The 25,295-nt window shown below is 41.5% G+C and overlaps 1 long non-coding RNA gene across 1 annotated transcript; it reads right to left on the reverse strand.

Annotated features, from left to right (window-relative positions):
- Positions 1-13,459: 13,459 nt before the first annotated feature.
- On the reverse strand, positions 13,460-14,305 carry LOC140679933 (uncharacterized). Its single transcript, XR_012051207.1, has 3 exons — positions 14,255-14,305; positions 14,025-14,117; positions 13,460-13,880 (listed from the first exon to the last, which is right to left on the reverse strand). It is a non-coding gene; the product is annotated as an uncharacterized lncRNA (long non-coding RNA).
- Between the last annotated feature and the right edge of the window lie 10,990 nt (positions 14,306-25,295).

Genomic DNA, 25,295 nt, shown 5'->3' on the forward strand with positions numbered 1-25,295 from the left:
ACACACACATTATATATATATATATATACACATACATACATACATACATACATACATGTATATATATATATACAGTACATATATACACATACATATATATATACACACATACATATACATATATAGACATATGCATATATACACACATATATACATATATACAGTATACATATACATTATATATATACAGTATACATATATATACACATTATATATATACATATATACATATATTTATACATATATATATATACATACACACACACACACACACACACACATACATATATATATATATATATATACATATATATATGTATGTAAGTATGTATGTATGTATACATACATACATACATACACACATATATATATATATATACACATACATATATGTATATATGTGTATATATATATATATATATATATATATATATATATATACACATACATACATACATACATACATACATATATGTTTATCCAGGAAGTATTCGCAGCGCTTCCCTTTTTCCAAAATGAAATAAATACTTTGTCCTCAAAATTCTACAGAATACTACTATATACATTTTCCCCCTAAAAATTGTCATTTAAAAAACATGTTTTTCAGATACGACTTAATTTTTTTAAATATTAAAGATATATAAATACAACTCTTCAGTAAAATATGACACATTTGTCTTGAAAATAAACCTTTTATTCTTAAAACAATTTTATTTTTTAAAACTGAATTGCATCTCATAATTTTAAAAGTCACTCTTGAAGTATAATTAAAAACAATAATGTGTCTAAAATACGACTTTCGCTATAAAAAAAATACAGAATTTTCCTAGAATATATAATTTATGTTCTTCATACAGCCTATGTTTTAGTTACAAAAATTTTTATTTTTTATTTTTTAAATACATTTTTTTTTTTTCTCCAAAAATATAAGACTTTTTCTTTCAAAAAATAAATTGCTCTACAGCTTTATGTTTACAACCGTGACTCACAGTGATAACAATTAAAGGTGTTTTATTTTTAATATTACAATATGAGTAGTCTTTGCTTGCAAGTTCAATCCAATAATAATGATTTGCCTCACCTGTGTACAAGTCCAGTCGGGCTCCTTGTATGTTTTTATTGTCGCTGTAGCTAATGGATTCTCGCCCCGCTGCTTCGTAAAGCTTCCAAAATGGGGTCACGGGGTCAAAGGTCTGCCTTTGATGTGACCCGGACAGGGAGGAAGAGGAAGCGGAAGGAAGGAAGAGGATTCTTCATGGACTAGTTGTAAAAGACACTTGGTGAAAGTCAACATGTTTATAGAACAAATCTACGGTTTAACAGCGCTTCACATCTTTTTACACTTTACGGTAAAAAAAATAAACCTTACCTGTACAATACAGTTATTAACAGTTCTATTCAATGTTTCATACATCCCTCCCGTTAAATCCTGCACGTTATAAAACGGAGTCTTCATCCACTAGGGCGGTAAAGAGGTTAAAAGGTGCACAATGTGTTTTTCTCATCTTCAAAACAAACACTATTGCTCCAACATCTCACACGAGACCTCTCACGCGACCTTTCACCTTCTCGTCCAGTCATCCTCTGTGTTTAAATTCATTAGTGAGGAAAAGCGGACGACCTTTGAAAACACACACACACACACACACACACACACACACACACACACACACACACACACACACACACACACACACACACACACACACACACACACACACACACACACACAAATTGTATTTGATTGGACTTGCATTAAAGTGTAAACGTGTTGAAGTGGGACAGCAGTGTTATTAGAGTGTGCAGTATCATTAGACAACTTGTTGGAGGAGCACAACACATTTACTGGGAAGAGGCCTCAGGCACGCACACACACGCACGCACACACACACACACACACACACACACACACACACACACACACACACACACACACACACACACACACACACACACACACACACACACACACACACACACACACACTTTAATTCCCCTGCCCTCACCATGACACACACACATGCACACACAAACACATCAATTGTTCTTACTGACTTAATGATTGTTGGCTTTCTTGTTACCTCCACCAAGGAAATACATTGGATCCTTGAAAGTGGGACGAAACTTTGGAGTTCAAAGCGTCATCAACGATGACGTCTACCAAGACATCGCAATACTTCAGAAGTAAGTATGCACGTATTTACTTTTTCTTTGGCTTTTTTTTGTACGTGGAAAATCAGAAGGGTGTACACAGGTACTCACATGATGTCACTTATGAACCATTGAGTTTGTGTTTATTTGGCACATGCGTGCATACAACATGATGCATCACAATTTCCAGTTTCTCTATTCAACATGTTCGAAAAGGAGTAGGAAGAAGCAGAGATTATTTAATCCTACCCCCTTTTCCTTTACATAGCAGTTGCAAAAACTTTTGTTCACTTCCTGTTCTCAATTTAGGTGGATGGATGGATATCTAGATAGATATATACCGTATTTTCCGCACTATAAGGCGCACCGGATTATTAGCCGCACCTTCTATGAATTACATATTTCATAATTTTGTCCACCAATAAGCCGCCCCGGACTATAAGCCGCGCCTACGCTGCGCTAAAGTGAATGTCAAAAAAACGCTGCGCTAAAGTGAATGTCAAAAAAACAGTCAGATAGTTCAGTCAAACTTTAATAATATATTGAAAACCAGCGTTCTAACAACTCTGTCCCAAAATGTACGCAAATGTGCAATCACAAACATAGTAAAATTCAAAATGGTGTAGAGCAATAGTAACATAATGTTGCTCGAACGTTAATGTCACAACACACAAAATAAACATAGCGCTCACCTTCTGAAGTTATTCTTCATTCGTAAATCCTTCGAATTCTTCGTCTTCGGTGTCCGAATTGAAAAGTTGCGCAAGCGTGGTATCCAAAATGGCCGGTTCCGTCTCGTAGAAGTCATCGGGAGTCAGTGTCGCTGTTGTTCTGTGAATCCTGCCTTCCGGAAAGCTCGGACCACAGTTGTGACCGAAATATCTGCCCAGGCATTTACGATCCACTGGCAAATGTTGGCGTATGTCGTCCGAGGCTGTCTGCCCGTCTTAGTGAAGGTGTGTTCGCCTTCGGAGCTGTGTGAAAAAAGCCACCCGGCCTCTTCGCGTAAACTTCCCTTAACCACTCGCTCATCTTTTCTTCATCCATCCATCCCTTCGAGTTAGCTTTTATGATGACGCCGGCTGGAAAGGTCTCTTTTGGCAAGGTCTTCCTTTTGAATATCACCATGGGTGGAAGTTAGCATGGCAAGCTAGAACCACAGTGAAGGATGACTTCTCATTCCCTGTGGTGCGAATATTCACCGTACGTGCTCCCGTTCCACAGTGCGGTTCAGTTGCTGTGAAATACGGTAGTAATCCGTGTGCGGATGGAGAGATTGCGTCTTTTTATGAACCGGATCGCTTAGTAGGAGCCATTTTGTGGTCTTTACAGATGTAAACAGGAAATGAAACGTACGGTGATATCCGCGCGTTTTTTCTTCTTCTTCCGGGGGCGGGTAGAAGAAGAAGCGCTTCCTGTTCTATGGGGGCGGATGCTTTCCTTGGCGGTTGCTTGCGTAGAAGAAGAAGCGCTTCCTGTTCTACCGGGAAAAAAGATGGCGGCTGTTTACCGAAGTTGCGAGATCGAAACTTTATGAAAATGAATCGTAATAAAGCGCACCGGGTTATAAGGCGCACTGTCAGCTTTTGAGAACATTTGTGGTTTTTAGGTGCGCCTTATAGTGCGGAAAATACGGTAGATAGATAGATGATATCTAGATAGATGGATATCTAGATAGATAGATGGATAGATGGATGGATATCTAGATAGATAGATGGATGGATGGATATCTAGATCAGTGGTTCTCAAATGGGGGTACGCGTACTCCTGGGGATACTTGAAGGTATGCCAAGGGGTACGTGAGATTTTTTTTAAATATTCTAAAAATAGCAACAACTCAAAAATCCTTTATAAATATATTTATTGAATAATACTTCAACAAAATATGAATGTAAGTTCATAAACTGAACATCAAATCAAGTAGACTATTCCATTCAATACAATGCAACAATGCAATATTCAGTGTTGACGGCTAGATTTTTTGTGGACATGTTCCATAAATATTGATGTTAAAGATTTCTTTTTTTGTGAAGAAATGTTTAGAATTAAGTTCATGAATCCAGATGGATCTCTATTACAATCCCCAAAGAGGGCACTTTAAGTTGATGATTACTTCTATGTGTAGAAATCTTTATTTATAATTGAATCACTTGTTTATTTTTCAACAAGTTTTTAGTTATTTTTACATCTTTTTTTCCAAATAGTTCAAGAAAGACCACTACAAATGAGCAATATTTTGCACTGTTATACAATTTAATAAATCAGAAACTGATGACATAGTGCTGTATTTTACTTCTTTATCTCTTTTTTTCCAACCAAAAATGCTTTGCTCTGATTAGGGGGTACTTGAAGTAAAAACGTTTTCACAGGGGGTACATCACTGAAAAAAGGTCGAGAACCACTGATCCAGATAGATGGAATGATGGATGGATGATGGATGGATGGATGGATATCTAGATAGATAGATGGATGGACATCTAGATAGATATATAGATAGATAGATGGATGGATGGATGGATATCTAGATAGATAGATGGATGGATTGTTGTCAGCATCAACACACATTGCCGTTATGATTCTCAAGCCACGATTAGATGAAAATAATACCTAATGCCAGCTCCCCTCTTGCTAAGAGTTGTACTTAATGTCCAAATAAGTACATCCCCCTCGCTGTGATGTCACGGCGTGGCCGGAGTACAAAACACCGCAAACAGAAGCATCTGAAGATGCGTTCAAGCTCACACCAAAATGCATGAACCTCGTGATTTGATGCTTTGGTATAAACACGAGTATACGACATTCATAAGTTATTCAAAGTCAGAAAAGAACATCTTCATCCGAGTCCCCCTTAACTCTTCGACTCCTCACATTATTCAACCCCAAAGTCTAACCCAGTGAGTCAAATAATTGAATTGTGCACCCTACAAAACACCCACCATTACTATAGTGCAGGAGTTGTCAACCCAACATGTTGAAAGAGCCATTATGGACCAAAAATACAAAAAACAAATCTGTCTGGAGCCGCAAAAAATTTAAAGTCTTATGTACCGTAAGTGTTATTATGTAAGTAAGTGTCTCAGAGGATGAGATCATTCCTGGAAATAACTGGCTTAAAACTGCCAAGGGTAACGATGAGTGTGCCCAAAAAATGGCAAAAAATTATAATGGATTTATAACAATCTTTGCAAGCTGGGTAACGTTTGCTGTGGTCTGGAACAACATGGCACACAATCAGAAATGCAGCCACTATTACATACAGATAATGTGTCATGAGACATGCAAATACAAATTAAGTACACAGAAGACATAAGTAAAGGAAACTAAATGAACTCAAATATAGCTACAAATGATATGGACACACAGCTAGCCTAAATAGCATGCTAACATAGACTATTATCACTCCACGCAAGTCAATAACATCAACAAAGCTCACCTTTGTGCATTCACGCACAGCATAAAAAGTTTGGTGGACAAAATGAGACAAAGGGGGAGTGGCATAAAACACGTCTTTCTGTGGCTGCGTCGGACTAAGTTGTACATGTAAACAAACTACGGTGAGTTCAAGGACTGTCGAAATTAGTAGGACAAAACGGCGTTGGCCAAATACTCTCATCAGTGAAGCATGTTTAATAAAAACAGTAGAATTTCTAACGAATAGGAAGGTTTGTGTCATGTTTGTCCCACTTCATAAACCATAAAAAAATATATATATATATTTTTCCCTCATTTTTTTCCATTTCAAAAAAGCTCGAAGGAGCCACTAGGGCGGTGCTAAAGAGCCGCATGCGGCTTGAGAGCTGCGGGCTGCCGACCCCCGCTTTAGTGTGTTTAGCCAAACCACTATGGAAGTTTGTACACACCTTTCGGGAACTGAGCACATATCGGTACAACTTGAGCAATATTTTATTGAAAAACATGGCTGCCATCAGGCAAAACGTCTTTTGACATGGACGAGACTTCACAACTAATAGGCTATAAGTCGGCGACCATTTGTCTATAGCAGTGTTTTTTAAACCGTGGTACGTGTACCACGAGTAATACGCAGGTTACAGCTAGTGGTACTTCAGAGAATCCCTTGATTAAAGGACAGTGTTTTATTTTGTGTATTAAAACAGTGTTACTGTTCAAACTGTGTGTAACGTTAGAGTGGCCAAAGATATTAAAAGTCATTTTTACTTTTTATTGAATACTTATGCCTACTACGCTCCTGTATTTTAATGCAAGTCATTACGGTAGTACTTGGAGAGCAAAGTTTAGTTTTTCTGAGGTGGTACTTGGTGAAAAAAGTTGGAGAGCCACTGTTAGAGGTCTTTTTTTTGGACACTGAATGGGAATTGTGTACGTGTCTATGACAGGGGTGTCCAAACCTTTTCTAGTGAGGGCCAAAAATGTAAGGCTGCGGGGTCCACTTTGATAGATTTAGTACATCACAGATACTAGAAACAATACAATGTATAGGTCTATCAATATATGCTAAGCCAGGGGTCCCCAAACTTGTTGACACGGGGGCGCATTGGGTTAAAGAAATTTGGACGGGGGCCGGGCCGTGTGTGTGTGTGTGTGTGTGTGTGTGTGTGTGTATATATACCGTATATTACCAATTAAACGCCCTTGGGCAAATAACCGCCCATGTCCTAATATCCGCCCGGGGTCTGACCCCATTTTGTGAATTAACCGCCTCTTCCTAATAACCGCCTATGTCCAAATAGCCGCCCATGGGCTGTTATTTGCATAATTTAGATTAAAATGCTACTGGGGTTGCGTTTGCTGCAGTATTATTGTTTTGATGGTTTTATAGAGTACTTGGTACCATAATTTTATTTTTCCTTTATTTAAAACTTGGAGTACTGTAGCCTTTATTTTATTTAAGTGATAGTAATATTGTTCTGTTTTGATGGTGGATTTTATACTTGAGTAGTTGGTACCATAATTTTATTTTAAAAAGTTTATTTATTTTTAGTAATGGCATTCTATTTGACAATTGTTGCACTACTGCCATGTTGAGGCCTTGTTGATCTCTTGTCTTTTGATAGCCTACCTCATGTTGATCTCTTGTTTTTTTGTTTGTATGTTTACAATAGCTTTTACATTTAAAGTTTTTTGTACGAAAAAAAAATACCGGACAGTAACCATTGTAACCAAATAATGGCCTGGTGCAGGCTGGTGCAAAAATAAATAAAAGCCTTGTGCAAATAACCGCCTGCTTCTTTTAAATGCCTGTCTCCAAAATCGATTTTGTGAAATAAACGCCCGGGCTACTATTTGGTAATATACGGTATAATATATATATATATATATATATATATATATATATATATATATAGAGAATATATGTAAATATATATATATATATATATAACATATGTAAATATATATATATATATATATATATATATATATATATATATATATATATATATATATATATATATATGTAAATATATACACACATATATATACACATATATATATACACGCACACACACACACACACACACATACATATATATATATATATATATATATATATACATACATTCCGAGCGGATTGATGTCACGTTATCGATGGGAAAATGCATTTTTTAGACAATGTGATTTGCATGAGCGGCTAGGAGACACCGAGAGTACCAAGTGGTAGAAAATGGATTAGACAGGAGAGATTTGAAAAAATTATAATAAAAAAAAAAAGTTTTTTTTTTTTTTGACTTGTGACTTTTTGCTGGCCTTAGTTTGGGGACACCTGTGCCAAACTATCTGAAAACAACATCCACATCTTAGCTTTGTTTGTCAGTAACAAAGTATATTCTATGTAATTCTGCCCTAAATTATTCGGTCACTTTCCAACATAAAATTGGTTAAATCAACTAAACATATCAATACTACAGTGGTATTGGCCACTTGACGAGAATCGTATAACTTAATCGGTACTTCACACATGCTAACTGTTAGCATGCCAGCTTTTTCTGAGCTAATATTGCATGCAAATGCTTCATAGTCATATAACTTGGTACTTGATGCATTCTAGCTGTTAGCATGCTAACATTAGCATCTAAGTTTCAGCATCCACACACAATTTCTAGTTTTTTCTGTGTAGTCCTCTGAGCCGGCGTGTGTTTATTTTGTCTTTAAAAACGTGTCATGGGCCAATAAAAACTAAGCCCCGGGCTACACTTTGGACACCCCTGGTATATGACAAGTAATATTATTCATTAAAAGGTGACCTGTACAGTTAATAGAGCTTCTTTATTCTATTTTATTTTCTATTTTCTTTTTTTTTTTTAATGGGAAAAAATGGTTCAAACCCCTCAAATAATGTGTGAAGTCCACCTTTCAGATTACTATCACGCCGTTATTAACACACACTAACAGATCACCAGTGACTGTGGGGTCATTTGTAGGACACTTTCTCAGCTGTTGTTTTTGCTTGTTGTCCACTCCATCCTCCCTCATCTTCTCCACTGACTTCACCTTCTAGAATAACATAATTTCCTCCCACCTCCCCCTCAGCATTATCTTTGTGTCTCATATACACACACACACACACACACACACACACACCCCTCCCCGTCCTTCCTCCTTCTCCTCGCCTCTGTCTTTCCCTCTTTCATTTGTTCTCCACTCTTTCGTCCGCTCTCTTCACTTTGAGCCAAATAGATTTTCAATTACTGTGCTGAGTGCCTGGAAGCTTCTATATTTCCCAACCTGACCCCAATACAGCCTAAGTCTCACACACACACACACACACACACACACACACACACACACACACACACACACACACACACACACACACACACACACACACACACACACAAAGTTCTTCTCATACACTTCCGCCTCCACTTACAGCCTAATGGAGTGGTGGCGAGGGTGGCGAATGTCTTCAGGACCGCCAAGGAACCAGGCGGACCACCTGATACACGCTTTGAGGAAATACGTTGCATCAAGTTAAGACAGCATGACTAAAATATACACATTTAAAATAAAATATGTAATCGAATCAAATCAAACTTAAATGATAAATGGGTTATACTTGTATAGCGCTTTTCTACCTTCAAGGTACTCGAAGCGCTTTGACAGTATTTCCACATTCACCCATTTACACACACATTCACACACTGATGGCGGGAGCTGCCATGCAAGGCGCTAACCAGCAGCCATCAGGAGCAAGGGGTGAAGTGTCTTGCCCAAGGACACAACAGACGTGACTAGGATGGTAGAAGGTGGGGATTGAACCCCAGTAACCAGCAACACTCCGATTGCTGGCACGGCCACTCTACCAACTTCGCCACGACTTCATTTATAAAGCGCTTTTCATACATAAAATGCAACGAAAAGTGCTTTACAGACTTAAAAACAATACCCCGATGACCCGCACCCCCCATTATCACACACAAACACACACATGTGCACACATGGGAACAAATGAATGAATGGCTGAGTACAGAGGGGACAGGTGAGTAAACACTATCACAGGAGCCATCTGCACCAGGTCGTCATCAGACCATGGCCACAGCACGGCCGATAACCCCTGAGGGAGATGGAAAGTACAAATAATAAAACCTTTAAAATAGTAAAAACCATGAGGAGAGATAAAGGATAAAATACATGTAAGACATTTAAGAATAAATCATATAAATAAATATACATAAACACATACATACATATACATACACACATATACATATATATATACTGTATACACCGTATTTTCCGCACTATAAGGCGCATCTAAAAACCTCGAATTTTCTCAAAAGCTGACAGTGCGCCTTATAATCTGGTGCGCCTTGTATATGGACCACTATTGAGCCACAACAGGTCTCGCAACTACGGTAAGCAGCAGCCGCCGACACCATTTTCCCCCGTAGAAGAAGAAGCGCAAGGCGTGCCGTTTCATTTCCATTTGTGTGTTTATGTAAAGACCCCAAAATGGCCGCAGAGTTTAAACTCAAGGCGATCAGTCATGCAGTAGAACACGGGAATAGAGCAGCAGCGAGAGAATTTAACATTGTCACTGAACTGCTAGACAACAGCAGCGACACTGACTCCATTAATGACGACTTCGACGAGACGGAGCCGGGCATGTTGGATGCCGTATTCGCCCAACTGTTTAATTCGGACACTGAAGAAGAAGAATTTGAGGGATTCGTGGATGAGGAATAACTTAATAAAGTGAGCTTTACATGTTTATTATGTGTGTTGTATTGTGTGACATTACCGTTTGAGCAACGTTGAGTTATTGATATATTGTTATTTCTCTGCACTATTTCGAGTGTTACTATATTGTGATTGCACCAACGTTTGATTTACCGTAAAAGTATCACTGTTTTTGGAAGTGAATTGTGAATCATATTTATATAGCGCTTTTTCTCTAGTGACTCAAAGCTCTTTACATAGTGAAACCCAATATCTAAGTTACATTTAAACCAGTGTGGGTGGCACTGGGAGCAGGTGGGTAAAGTGTCTTGCCCAAGGACACAACGGCAGTGACTAGGATGGTGAAAGCGGGTATCGAACCTGCAACCCTCAAGTTGCTGGCACGGCCACTCCACCAACCGAGCTATACCGGTTTTTTACCTGTTTATTGAATCGAGGAAAAGTTCCCCTCCACTATGTGATATAAATGTTGCACTACATGCTATACCTTGCTGTTGTTAAAAGATAAACGAAATACCACGTCACTGACTTTACCTCGGGGGAAATAATAAAACAGCTGTTTATTCATTTTGGGAGTGAACGGAGTTGCTAGAACGCTGGTTTGTAATCTATTAATAAAGTTTGACTGACCTATCTAACTGTTTTGTTGACATTCCCTTTAGTACAGCTCCATCTAATGGATGCATAACGTAACCCCAGCCTCTACTGTAGCGTCTATTCTATGCGCCTTATAATGCGGTGCACCTTATAATGCGGTGCGCCTTATATATGAACAAAGTTTTAAAATAGGCCATTCATTGTAGGTGCGCCTTATAATCCGGTGCGCCTTATAGTGCCGAAAATACGGTACATGCATATATATACATACATACACATACATATATATATACACACACCAACATTTTGGACAAATCTTCTCATTCAATGAGTTTTCTTTATTTTCATGACTATTTACATTGTAGATTGTCGTCACGTCTGCTTTTCCTCCATACAAACAGCGTGCCGGCCCCTGTCACATGATATATGCGGCTTCTACACACACATAAGTGAATGCAAGGCATACTTGATCAACAGCCGTACAGGTCACACTGAGGGTGGCCGCATAAACAACTTTAACACTGTTACAAATATGCGCCACACTGTGAACCCACACCAAACAAGAATGACAAACACATTTCGGGAGAACATCCGCACCGTAACACAACATAAACACAACAGAACAAATACCCAGAACCCCTTGCAGCACTAACTCTTCCGGGACGCTACATTATACACCCCCCCGCTACCACCAAATGTTGATATTTACCTCAGAAGGCTGCAAATAGAAAAGAGGCATTCAATTTTTTATTTAAATTTTATTTAATATACCATTGATGTTTTTTCGTTTGTTTTTTGAAAGTTGATTTTGCACTATTAAGTTATATAAGCGTTGCTTGTTCCATATTCAGTGTCAAAGCAAATCAGTGTAGCAAACTGAGCAAAAATGTACGTTTCATCCATGCACTTTTTCTTGCTACTTCAAGCCTTGAATGCTTGATTCATTCATTATTGTTATTTTATTTTCAAATGTATTATTAGCCTGTGGAAAAAGTTTATTTTGATATTTACCTCAGAAGGCTGCAAATAGAAAAGAGGCATTCAATTTTTATTTAAATTTTATTTGATATGCCATTGATATTTTTCAATTATTATTATTATTATTATTTGAAACTCGATTTTGCATGTCACTATAAAGTTATATAAGCCTTGCTTGTTCAATATTCAATGCAAAACTTGTTTGGGTCCTTATTAAAAGGTTAATTTGTTCAACCTTGGCCCGCGGCTTTGTTCAGTTTTGTATTTGAGTTTGACACCTCTGCTATACACGCTCTATGTTAATGTTTCCATTAGCAACATTAAATGGGGTGTGTGTATGCCATAATTTTCCTCAAAATAATGATCATTTTAAGCCACTAGCACAATAGTTTGTCATTTCCCATCAGACAGCACTGCTCTAGGTTACTGATATCATTTCTGAGACCTTTTGTCAAGCCTCTTTTTTTTTCTCACAAAAATCACAAAAAAGCCAAAGAAAAAGAAAAATACACGTGGAGATCTCACATGACGTGCACAGCTGCACAGTGAAATGACATCTGGCAGCCAACAACCGTTTTCAATCTTCGTGCGTTCACACCGCATGACGACAATTTACAATTCATGGAGCACTTTGTTTAAACACCGCCGCTCCCGCCTGCCGCCTGCATGCTTTTCCCCATTAAGGCGAGGGAGCGGTCAGAGGTCACCAGCCTAATGCCTTATCGCGAATGCAGCGTGGCCAACCTTATTACTTAGAGCTTAGAGAGCAAACACACACACCGAGCAGGCGTAAATGCGTTTATCGTCAGCCGGCGCGGTGCTTTCGGGCGCCGTAGGTGAGACAATGGCCTCGGGGCATGTCGACAGCACTGTGCCGCACACGCCGGGCCATGTGCGTTTCACACACACACACACACACACACACACACACACACACACACACGCACGCACACACACACACACACACACACACACACACACACACACACACACTTGTCAGCAAAAAAGGAGAACGCAGAAGGTCTTAGTAGTACTAAGAGCCTATTAAAACATCTTGTTCCCTCAAAAGAGGTCATGGCCTTTGCGATGGAAGCCAGCAAAAACTACAGTCTCTCCTCCTGTTGGTCAGAGTCCGTCTAATTGGCTTTGATTTACGAATTATTTCTATTAAAAACGTAACTCTGGTGCAGTGCCGGCCCAAGCCTCCATGGGGCCCTAAGCAAAATTTGATTTTGGGGCCCTCTATTTCTGCCAATAATATTGATTGTTGATCATTCACACACCTACTATAAACTCATTGCGGCTCTGGCAGTGTTGTTTACATTATCCTATTGTCAGCCTGGCATGTCTTTACAAATGACATGTCATTTATAAAGATATGGGGGTGGCCCAGTTAAGAACATAAATAACACCAATGAATGAACGAATGATGTCCAGAGTGCCACATATGGTTCCTAATCTTAAAATGTAATTACTAGTTTATATTTTTAGTTAATTGTTCATATTTAATGTTTACTTTGTACAAAGAGAGCGCAGTCTACTGAAGTTAAATTCATCAATAGTTTTCCCCTTTGAAAGACGCAAGGCAAATTCCTTCCATTTCACCATGTTGCTACAATGATCTTCACTGATTTCATGCTGTTTCAGCAGTGCACCTATGTTGACCCAATCCCGCTGTCCCTCGGCTGCCAGTTTCAAGGACTTTTTGGAAAATAATTTGCAGCAAAAGCAATAGACTGCATCTTTACTTCTTGAATAAGTCAGCCAGCTACGCTTGACTTTTTCCCCATTGACTAGCTGTCTGTAGGTATAATGATAATGAAAACTTCGGCCATCATGCCGTTTGGGGAATGAAAAGTTCTCCTTAATAGACAGTGGTCCTCTGATCACCTGCTCAGTCCTGTCTGAATCTGAGAGGAAAGAAGGCCACTCAGCTGGGTCAACTGGCGAAGCTGATGATGGTCCATGGTGTGATGGGGACGTTGTGGTGGAAGTTGCTGAGGAAGTGACCAAAGAAAGACAATGACTAAAAAAGAAGGACCTATAAGGTCATTAAATTGCACTGTTGGACATAATTATTAATCTCAGAATGTTCTGCAGTACAATGAGCAATTATAAAGGGTGTTTTGCAGTTAACTTACTAGATAAATCAGCTGTGGTTTCAGACATGGAGGGGACAGTGGGCACAGAGGATGGAGGTGTGTGAGAGAGCACTGTAGAGGATGGAGATGGACCTAAGATGAAATACATACATACATACATATAGGCACACATATTAATGAGATACTTTGAATATATTAATTTCCCTTCGGGTGTAATGTTTATACGAAGAAATTAAATGTATACTGTATGGTGACAGTCTTTTCCTCACCTGATTCATCACTCACAGTTGAGCCTGAGGATGTGAACTGGCTCTGGGCTGATTCTGTGCCTCCAAAGTATTTTAACAATGCTCCTGGGGAAGTTTCACATAACTTATGAATTGATGTAAAAAATTATGTTTATTTTCCTCACATAAATTGCCGTGCTCTGCTGCAAACAATTTGTGCAAACAACATATCTCACTAGTAACCTGATGCTAAAAACATATTGCTAGCACCGCGCTAGCTAGCTAACGTCACCTAGCTAAAGCTAATTACAGCTACACATCTCTTTGATAAACTTTTTATTACCAAGTCATGCAAACATACCTTTACCATGGCATTTTTTCTCCTCTTCCACTTTCTTCTTCTTCCTTTTTTCTGCACCTGAAGGATATGTCCTTTTTTGTGACATTGTTTTGCCTCTATCTGCGCAGAAATCATCAGTCAGACTCTACATGCAAAAAATAAAAAATAAGAATTTTTTGTTAATTGCTTTTGGGGGCCCCCTGCTGGCCGCGGGGCCCTAAGCAAGCGCTTAGTACGCTTATGCCTTGGGCCGGCTCTGCTCTGGTGACACTAACGAGGGAGCGGACTCATTTCTGATCTCTAGTGGGGGTTGTTTTCTAAGGAGGAACAGAAGAATGCATGTTGACTGAGGTCATGACAATTTTTTTTCCATTTGTTTATGTATCATTTTTTTTTTAAATGAGTCACACAAACAATAGATGCTATTGTCCTACAAATGTTTTCTTTTTTTAATAGCATTCTTGCTCTTCCTGAGAAATTTCAAAGGGGAAATGCACTTTTTTGGAATTGTGTTTATCATTCACAATCATTATGAGAAACAAGAACATACATGTCTTTTTTTTAGGATTTTGAAGATGATTTAAAAAAAAAAAAATGCTTGCAAAATGCGGCTTCAAAGCCTCCTAAACAACTTCAAAACCCTCCATTATTGTGTTAAATTGCAGATAACCGACACGTTCATAACAATATGTTAAATTTTTACCAAATTTTGGTCATTTTACGCATTACTGGAATTTCTTTCTTTAGCAGTTACCGTAGCAGCGCACTTCCTACTTCCGTAAAAAAACAAACGTGTGTGTCTTTTAATAATAGCCGACATGGTAACAGACAAGGAAGACGACTATTTTTGGACAAATGAGGATTCACAACCTTATCTTTTTGAAGCTGAATATAGTATAAAAGTGTGTGAATGTGAGTGTGAATGTTGTCTGTCTATCTGTGTTGGCCCTGTGATGAGGTGGCGACTTGTCCAGGGTGTACTCCAACTTACCCCCGAATGCAGCTGTGATAGGCTCCAGCACCCCCCGCGGCTCCAAAAGGGACAAGCGATAGAAAATGGATGGATATAATATAATGTGGATCTCGGGCACATGGCTAATTTCAAAATATGATTTGGTTAGTTGGTTGGTTGAAGTTTAACATGTACGGTACACAGTTTCAACGAGATACATCACATATTTAAAAAAATTTCATTGTTCTTTAAATGTTCCAAAAGGAGTAGAAAGAAGCTAATCTTATCTAATCCCACCCCTTTTCTACTTTATAGCAATTACTAACACATATATTCACTTCCTGTTCTCAATATGTGCCCAATTTACATCAATTCATTCTGAATACAACAGTTCTCTTCATAAATAGTTCAGTGAGTTAATGAGATGAATATCGTATTCTCTATAAGTTCAAAAGGTTTATCATAATTATTTCTCCTGTACTTTGAAAAGTTTCTTAGACTGGATCACATGGTTTGACTTCTTTGCTTAATTAATTCCACTGATATGCTGAAGGTTTTAAAGGCCTACTGAAATGCGATTTTCTTATTTAAACGGGGATAGCAGGTCCATTCTATGTGTCATACTTGATCATTTCGCGATATTGCCATATTTTTGCTGAAAGGATTTAGTAGAGAACATCGACGATAAAGTTCGCAACTTTTGGTCGCTGATAAAAAAGCCTTGCCTGTACCGGAAGTAGCAGACGAGTAGCGTGACGTCACAGGTTGTGGAGCTCCTCCCATCTGCACATTGTTTACAACCATGGCCACCAGCAGCGAGAGCGATTCGGACCGAGAAAGCGACGATTTCCCCATTAATTTGAGCGAGGATGAAAGATTTGTGGATGAGGAAAGTGAGAGTGAAGGACTAGAGGGCAGTGGGAGCGATTCAGATAGGGAAGATGCTGTGAGAGGCGGGTGGGACCTGATATTCAGCTGGGAATGACTAAAACAGTAAATAAACACAAGACATATATATACTCTATTAGCCACAACACAACCAGGCTTATATTTAATATGCCACAAATTAATCCCGCATAAACACCTCCCCCCTCCCGTCCATATAACCCGCCAATACAACTCAAACACCTGCACAACACACTCAATCCCACAGCCCAAAGTACCGTTCACCTCCCCAAAGTTCATACAGCACATATATTTCCCCAAAGTCCACAAAGTTACGTACGTGACATGCACATAGCGGCACGCACGTACGGGCAAGCGATCAAATGTTTGGAAGCCTCAGCTGCATGTGTACTCACGGTACCGTGTCTGCGTATCCAACTCGAAGTCCTCCTGGTAAGAGTCTCTGTTGTCCCAGTTCTCCACAGGTCAATGGTAAAGCTTGACTGTCATCTTTCGGGAATGTAAACAATGAAACACCGGCTGTGTTATCCAGCACAACAGTCAGGGGGTGCATTATACGGCGGGGGTGCGTTATCCGGCACAACACCTGCCGCAATACACCGCTTCCCACCTACAGCTTTCTTCTTTGCTGTCTCCATTGTTCATTGAACAAATTGCAAAAGATTCACCAACACAGATGTCCAGAATACTGTGGAATTTTGGAATGAAAACAGACGACTTAATAGCTGGCCACCATGCTGTCCCAAAATGTCCTCTACAATCCGTGACGTCACGCGCAGGCGTCATCATACCGAGACGTTTTCAGCAGGATATTTCACGCAAAATTTAAAATTGCACTTTAGTAAGCTAACCCGGCCGTATTGGCATGTGTTGCAATGTTAAGATTTCATCATTTATATATAAACTATCAGACTGTGTGGTCGGTAGTAGTGGGTTTCAGTAGGCCTTTAAATGTTTTATGTGCATACAAATGTTTTAAGTTACATTTTTCTCTAAGATTATACTTGTCCTCTTTTGCAAATTTGCATTTTTATAAAGGGGCGTGCACTGGGTGTGTCCAGATGTTTGGTCAATTTCACCTTGATTAGGATGTAAAAAAAAAAGTAATGTGCTTGGATTAGCGCGTGCGAACACTTTGACACATTTTTTCGTTTTGTGTTCAGCGTTTCCTGCATTTGAGCATACGCCATTTTTTTTTGTAGGAAATTCTCTCAACGTTTAATACAAGAGGACTCAGGTGGGTCAGACTTCTCCCGTCACTATTACTGTATTCTTATCTCGGAAATTCCTGAGAACCAGCTTACTCTGCAGTGGACATTTGATTTTTGGCTATTTATTTTGTCAGAGTTACACAATTTGGGGGGGGGGGGGGGGGGGTACACCTATCAATACAACAGGAGTACTCTACTGTTTAATGATCTACTGCAAAAAAAACAAAATAAACGTCAAAGGCCCCGTTTACACTGCACACCAAATCTGATTTTTTTTTGCCCTCAAATGACTGATCAGATTTTTTTGCCAGTCCAAACGCTCCAAAGTGCCGCAAATCTGATTTTTTGGCATCAGGTTCAGGCCACATCAGAAGGTAGTCCGAATCCGATTGGAATCTGATCTTTTCAAATGTGACTTTAGTCCAGTGGTTCTTAACCTGGGTTCGATCGAACCCTAGGGGTTCGGCGAGTCGGCCTCAGGGGTTCGGCGGAGTCTCCGCCACGGAGGTAAAGACACATCCGACTTATCGTGTAAATAAAAACTTCTCCCTATCGGCGTATTATGGATGACCCCCAAACAATGTTCCCTCTAAATTTCCATCTGATTTGCAGGTTGTTTGATTGATCGATTGAAACTTTTACTAGTAGATTGCTCCTCTCTGAGCTGCCACCTTAACGTGGTAGAGGAGTTTGCGTGTCCCAATGATCCTAGGAGCTATGTTGTCCGGGGGCTTTATGCCCCCTGGTAGGGTCTCCCAAGACAAACTGGTCCTAGGTGAGGGATCAGACAAAGAGCAGCTCGAAGACCTTTATGAAGAAAACAAACAAGGAACCCAGATTTCCCTTGCCCGGACGCGGGTCACCGGGGCCCCCCTCTGGAGCCAGGCCCGGAGGTGGGGCACAATGGCGAGCGCCTGGTGGCCGGGCCTGTCCCCATGGGGCCCGGCCGGGCACAGCCCGAAGAGGCAACGTGGGTCCCCCCTCCAATGGACTCACCACCCATAGCAGGGGTCATAGAGGTCGGGTGCGATGTGAGCTGGGCGGAAGCCGAGGGCAGGGCACTTGGCGGTCCGATCCTCGGCTACAGAAGCTAGCTCTTGGGACGTGGAACGTCACCTCGCTGGGGGGGAAGGAGCCTGAGCTAGTGCGCGAGGTGGAGAAGTTCCGGCTAGATATAGTCGGACTCACTTCGACGCACAGCAAGGGCTCTGGAACCAGTTCTCTCGAGAGGGGCTGGACTCTCTTCCACTCTGGCGTTGCCGGCAGTGAGAGGCGACGGGTTGGGGTGGCAATTCTTGTTTCCCCCCGGCTCAGAGCCTGTACGTTGGAGTTCAACCCGGTGGACGAGAGGGTAGCTTCCCTCCGCCTTTGGGTGGGGGAACGGGTCCTGACTGTGGTTTGCGCTTACGCGCCAAACCGCAGCTCAGAGTACCCACCCTTTTTGGATTCACTCGAGGGAGTACTTGAGAGTGCTCCCCCGGGGGATTCCCTCGTTCTACTGGGGGACTTCAATGCTCATGTTGGCAGCGACAGTGAAACCTGGAGAGGCGTGATTGGGAAGAATGGCTGCCCGGATCTGAACCCGAGCGGCGTTTTGTTATTGGACTTTTGTGCCCGTCACAGATTGTCCATAACGAACACCATGTTCAAACATAAGGGTGTCCATATGTGCACTTGGCACCAGGACACCCTAGGCCGCAGTTCCATGATCGACTTTGTAGTTGTGTCATCGGATTTGCGGCCTCATGTTTTGGACACTCGGGTGAAGAGAGGGGAGAAGCTTTCTACCGATCACCACCTGGTGGTGAGTTGGCTGCGATGGTGGGGGAAGATGCCGGACAGACCTGGCAGGCCCAAACGCATAGTGAGGGTTTGCTGGGAACGTCTGGCAGAGTCTCCTGTCAGAGAAAGTTTCAATTCCCACCTCCGGAAGAACTTTGAACATGTCACGAGGGAGGTGCTGGACATTGAGTCCGAATGGACTATGTTCCGCGCCTCTATTGTCAAGGCGGCTGATTGGAGCTGTGGCCGCAAGGTAGTTGGTGCTTGTCGTGGCGGTAATCCTAGAACCCGTTGGTGGACACCGGCGGTGAGGGATGCCGTCAAGCTGAAGAAGGAGTCCTATCGGGTTCTTTTGGCTCATAGGACTCCTGAGGCAGCGGACAAGTACCGACAGGCCAAGCGGCGTGCGGCTTCAGCGGTCGCAGAGGCAAAAACTCGGACATGGGAGGAGTTCGGTGAGGCCATGGAAAACGACTTCCGGACGGCTTCGAAGCAATTCTGGTCCACCATCCGCCGCCTCAGGAAGGGGAAGCAGTGCACTATCAACACCGTGTATGGTGAGGATGGTGTTCTGCTGACCTCGACTGCGGATGTTGTGGATCGGTGGAGGGAATACTTCGAAGACCTCCTCAATCCCACCAACACGTCTTCCTATGAGGAAGCAGTGCCTGGGGAGTCTGTGGTGGGCTCTCCTATTTCTGGGGCTGAGGTTGCTGAGGTAGTTAAAAAACTCCTCGGTGGCAAGGCCCCGGGGGTGGATGAGATCCGCCCGGAGTTCCTTAAGGCTCTGGATGCTGTGGGGCTGTCTTGGTTGACAAGACTCTGCAGCATCGCGTGGACATCGGGGGCGGTACCTCTGGATTGGCAGACCGGGGTGGTGGTTCCTCTCTTTAAGAAGGGGAACCGGAGGGTGTGTTCTAACTATCGTGGGATCACACTCCTCAGCCTTCTATTCAGGTGTACTGGAGAGGAGGCTACGCCGGATAGTCGAACCTCGGATTCAGGAGGAACAGTGTGGTTTTCGTCCTGGTCGTGGAACTGTGGACCAGCTCTATACTCTCGGCAGGGTCCTTGAGGGTGCATGGGAGTTTGCCCAACCAGTCTACATGTGTTTTGTGGACTTGGAGAAGGCATTCGACCGTGTCCCTCGGGAAGTCCTGTGGGGAGTGCTCAGAGAGTACGGGGTATCGGACTGTCTGATTGTGGCAGTCCGCTCCCTGTATGATCAGTGCCAGAGCTTGGTCCGCATTGCCGGTAGTAAGTCGGACACGTTTCCAGTGAGGGTTGGACTCCGCCAAGGCTGCCCTTTGTCACCGATTCTGTTCATAACTTTTATGGACAGAATTTCTAGGCGCAGTCAAGGCGTTGAGGGGATCTGGTTTGGTGGCTGCAGGATTAGGTCTCTGCTTTTTGCAGATGATGTGGTCCTGATGGCTTCATCTGGCCAGGATCTTCAGCTCTCACTGGATCGGTTCGCAGCTGAGTGTGAAGCGACTGGGATGAGAATCAGCACCTCCAAGTCCGAGTCCATGGTTCTCGCCCGGAAAAGGGTGGAGTGCCATCTCCGGGTTGGGGAGGAGATCTTGCCCCAAGTGGAGGAGTTCAAGGACCTCGGAGTCTTGTTCACGAGTGGGGGAAGAGTGGATCGTGAGATCGACAGGCGGATCGGTGCGGCGTCTTCAGTAATGCGGACGCTGTATCGATCCGTTGTGGTGAAGAAGGAGCTGAGCCGGAAGGCAAAGCTCTCAATTTACCGGTCGATCTACGTTCCCATCCTCACCTATGGTCATGAGCTTTGGGTTATGACCGAAAGGACAAGATCACGGGTACAAGCGGCCGAAATGAGTTTCCTCCGCCGGGTGGCGGGGCTCTCCCTTAGAGATAGGGTGAGAAGCTCTGCCATCCGGGAGGAGCTCAAAGTAAAGCCGCTGCTCCTCCACATCGAGAGGAGCCAGATGAGGTGGTTCGGGCATCTGGTCAGGATGCCACCCGAACGCCTCCCTAGGGAGGTGTTTAGGGCACGTCCCACCGGTAGGAGGCCGCGGGGAAGACCCAGGACACGTTGGGAAGACTATGTCTCCCGGCTGGCCTGGGAACGCCTCGGGGTCCCACAGGAAGAGCTGGACGAAGTGGCTGGGGAGAGGGAAGTCTGGGCTTCCCTGCTTAAGCTGCTGCCCCCGCGACCCGACCTCGGATAAGCGGAAGAAGATGGATGGATGGATGGATGGATGGATGACTAGTAGATTGCAAAGGAAGAAAATACATTATATGAAACGGTACATTTCACACAGTACAGTACATATTCCGTACAATTGACCACTAAATGGTAACACCCGAATAAGTTTTTCAACTTGTTTAAGTCGGGGTCCATGTCAATCAATTCATGGTAATGGGTGTAAGGTGTGTAATTTGTTGTGAGTTCATGCACTGTGTTGGTTTTGTTCTTTGAACAAGGTGATGTTCATGCACGGTTAATTTTGTGCACCAGTAAAAAAACATATGACTTTTTCTTGAATTTGAAAAAAAAAACATTTTATTTTTCACTAAAGAAGGGTTCAGTGAATGCGCATATGAAACTGTTTGGGTTTGGTACCTCCAACAAGGTTAAGAACCACTGCTTTAGTCTAAGGCTCAGGTTACACTGCACACCAAATCTGATTCTTTTGCCCTCAAATGACACTGATCAGATTTTTTTTGCCAGTCTAAACGCTACAGAGTGCCTCAAATCGGATTTTTTGGCATCAGATCAGAAGGTAGTCCAAATCCGATTGAATCTGATTTTTTTCAAATGTGACTTTAGTCTAAGGTCCAGGTTACACTGCACACCAAATCTGATTTTTTTGCCCTCAAATGACACTGATCAGATTTTTTGCCAGTTTAAACACTACAAAGTGCTTCAAATCTGATTTTTTTGGCATCAGATTCAGGCCACATCAGGAGATAATCCGAATCCGATTGGAATCTGATCTTTGCAAATGTGACTTAAGTCTAAACGCAATGCAACCTGAATGCGACCCAAATGCAACTCTTTCGTCAGCTTTGGGCGAGCTAAGTCATTAGCGTGCGCGGGGAAAGACGCAGCCCGCCAGCGGAAGTGGATACTTGGCACAACGTCCGGCTTCGGTAGACAATTTTTTTCCGACTGACAAATTTTTGATCCATCACTTACAATAGTGCCCAAATAATAGGCTATATTAGGTAATATGCGCCCCCCGCGACACCAAAGGGAATAATCGGTAGAAAATAGATGGATGGATGGATGAATATGTATTTTCACTGTGAAGAAATGGCGATTGTTGAAAGACTGGAATTGGTGCTGTGGTGCATTTGCTTACATGTTAAGTACGTTTCGTAAGTTGTTTACGTAAGTGAGTTGAAAAATAAAGCTAATGTAGATCCACGCTGATGTCCACGTCTCCTTACTTGACAGCCATAAAAAGATAAGAACCCTCCCAAATAAAGTAAACTATTAATATCAGTTCATACATAATATCACTTGACTTATTTTCACATAAAAAAACATTAATTTTAAGCGTATGTCGACTTCTCTGTTCATTTTACGATCAACTTCCTTTGTTTTCACTATATCGAACTGCGCATGCAAGTGACGCCGAGGCCACATGGGGCCCACACTAGGGCCACATTGGGGCCTATGTGCGTGAAGTGAATTAATTAACTCATATTATGTTTTGCATACGGTGAATGTTTATATTCATCTTGGAGAAAGCAAAGCACCAAGTTTAATTAAATAGTGGTATTTCAGTTTTGAGCACATAAGATAAGGCCCCTTAGTTTAATATTCGCACTTCCCCTAGGAAAGAGGCCCTGATTGGGACATTGGAATGCAAAAGTGATAGCCCTATCCTTGAGAAGAGACTACCTGTCTAGCGCAACGTCAACATTTAAGTTATGACTTAAAGCAGTTGTTTTCCAGACAATTACACACGAACATCTCCTTTTATGGTCAGAGTGTGCTGTCCTGACTTAGCACACACCCAGAGACAGAAAGGAGGAATATAAAAACTGATGGTTTGGCTTCTCCAAGTCAGGAGAGCCTCATTTTCTTGACCTGAACTCCTCCAGGAACAGCAGTCCTGTATAATGACACTCGCTTGTAATAAAGCAACTTTTAGTTTAGTAAAGTGTCTCCGACGTCTCTTTTGATCCAGCCACACTGCCGTGTCATCCTTCTGTCCGGACAAGGATGACCAGACCAGAAATACACATCACGCGTTTACACTGGAGTCTGATAAAGATCACATTTTACTTGCAGTGTAGACCGTCAGCTGGAAAAAATCTGATTTCGACGAAAAAAAACTAACATTTGTGCCACTTTGTGCAACGTAAACATAGTCACAGATCATGTTTAGGACAACTTTCGAGTGTTTTTAGGAATATTTGCCAAGTTTTTAAACTCAACTCCTGAGCCATTCGGGTGTCACTCACGAGCCGGTTTTTGCCCGCAAGCCGCCAGTTGAAGAGCCTTGCTCTAAAAGGGAGCCAAAACAAGAACCGCATGACTTTTAGTAACTACATGCAAATATGTGAGTGTGGATGCTTGTCTGTCTCTGCCCTGTAATTGACTTATGATTAAATTATTTAATTAGATGATTCATTAGTCCATAAAAATGTGGAAGTGGATACCTTATCACAATACCTGGATTCAGGAAACAGTTTTTCCCGGCCGACAAATTTTCGATCCATCACTTGTCAATAGTGCGCAAATAATATGCTATATTAGGTAATATATGAAAATGTATTTTGATTCTGAAGAAATAGCGATTGTTGAAAGAAAGGAATTGATGCTGTGGTGCATTTGCTTACATGTTAAAATAAACCGTCAACTGGGAAAAATGCGATTTCGACGAAAAAAACTAACATTTGTGTTACTTTGGCCTGCAGTGTAAACGTAGTCAAAGATCATGTTTATGACAACTTTCGAGTGTTTTTAGGAATCTTTGACAAGCTTTTTAAACTCAACTCCTGAGCCAGTCTGGTGTCATTCACGAGCCGGTTTTTGCCCGTAAGCCGCCAGTTGAACAGCCCTGGTTCAACTGGCAAACAAGAACCGCCTGACTTTTAGTCACTACATGCAAATGTGAGTGTGGATGCTTGCCTGTCTCTGCCCTGTAATTGACTTATGATTAAATTATTTAATTAGATGATTCATTAGTCCATAAAAATGTCTATTTTTGACACTCCAATCAAGTCTGGATTATGCCGCTGCATCGAGGTGCCACCGTACGCCAAAATTAGAATACTCTTGTTGAATTTCCACTGGCACAAATGCTAAATCGTGAATATTGTGAGTTGTATTCTTGTTGACTAATTAAATGCAATTAAAAAAAATAAAAATTCTTGATTTTTTGGATTAAAACAAAAAAACTCCCTCAATGTGGAGATGGATGCTTTTCATGGGACAGCGACACTGTGTACGAATAAATGAAGGAGTACAAATGGTGTCATGTAAAGCAGTGGTCCCCAACCGGTCCGTGGATCGATTGGTTCCGGGCCGCACAAGAAATTTAAAAAGTAAATAAATTAAAAATATATATATATTTTTTTTATTTTTATTAAATCAACATAAAAAACACAAGATACACTTACAATTAGTGCACCAACCCAAAAACCTCCCTCCCCCATTCACACAAAAGGGTTGTTTCTTTCTGTTATTAATATTTCTGGTTCCTACATTATATATCAATATATATCAATACAGTCTGCAGGGATATAGTCCGTAAGCACGCATGATTGTATTTTTTTTATTAAGAAAAAAAAAATTAAATAAATAAAAGTTTAAAAAAAAAAAAACAGTCCGTGGGACAAATTTTCAAGCGTTGACCGGTCCACAGTTACAAAAAGGTTGGGGACCACTGATGTAAAGTATCAGAC

Source organism: Nerophis lumbriciformis, linkage group LG27 (assembly GCF_033978685.3).
Source record: "Nerophis lumbriciformis linkage group LG27, RoL_Nlum_v2.1, whole genome shotgun sequence".
Classification (NCBI taxonomy): domain Eukaryota; kingdom Metazoa; phylum Chordata; class Actinopteri; order Syngnathiformes; family Syngnathidae; genus Nerophis; species Nerophis lumbriciformis.